The sequence below is a fragment of the Penaeus monodon genome, chromosome 19, assembly GCF_015228065.2.
Source record: "Penaeus monodon isolate SGIC_2016 chromosome 19, NSTDA_Pmon_1, whole genome shotgun sequence".
In the NCBI taxonomy this organism is placed as follows: domain Eukaryota; kingdom Metazoa; phylum Arthropoda; class Malacostraca; order Decapoda; family Penaeidae; genus Penaeus; species Penaeus monodon.
In genome coordinates this window covers 2,779,398-2,779,888 of record NC_051404.1, presented here as the reverse complement: position 1 = coordinate 2,779,888, position 491 = coordinate 2,779,398, and the positions used below count along the sequence as shown (strand labels likewise).

Here is a 491-nt window from a genome sequence, read left to right as displayed (position 1 = left end):
CCAATGTGGTCTGGCACTCCACCGTAACTGACAGCCCGGGTGTTGCTGTTGAAATAGGTATATTCCCAGAGACAATTATTCCTGAATGAAGTGCGGGGAATGATGTGCAAGGAGGAACTAACTTGCGTGTGTGACATAGGAAATATTTAAGTGATGGTCAGTGCGTGTAAAGCTATGTTTAGCTGGCACTGCTAACATGTGATGCATTGCAGTGAGGGTCAGCCTGAGGCCTTGTAGCAGATAGACCTATACTCGTGTGGAACAGAATGTTATGACAACGTTGTTTGGAAACAGAACACGTGTCAGGAGAACGAAAAAGAAAAGAATAACATAGAAAAACACAGAATCACAATACGAGGCTGTGCTACTGTGTATCGACATTTCTTAGCCGAGGAACACATTCTATAGAAACTACAAGTGATGGAATTTGCTGTTTTATTGCGTTAAGGAATTCGATTGATCTGCAACTTTCTCACGGTGGAAGGAAACAG

At 43.0% G+C, this 491-nt stretch overlaps 1 protein-coding gene across 1 annotated transcript in view; it reads left to right on the top strand.

Moving 5' to 3' along the window:
* The window catches only part of LOC119585439 (PDZ and LIM domain protein 2-like), a gene marked incomplete at its 3' end in the record, with an annotated part of 1,214 nt that continues 723 nt past the window's right edge, over window positions 1–491 (top strand). The window contains 1 exon segment of the mRNA XM_037934093.1: window positions 1–57.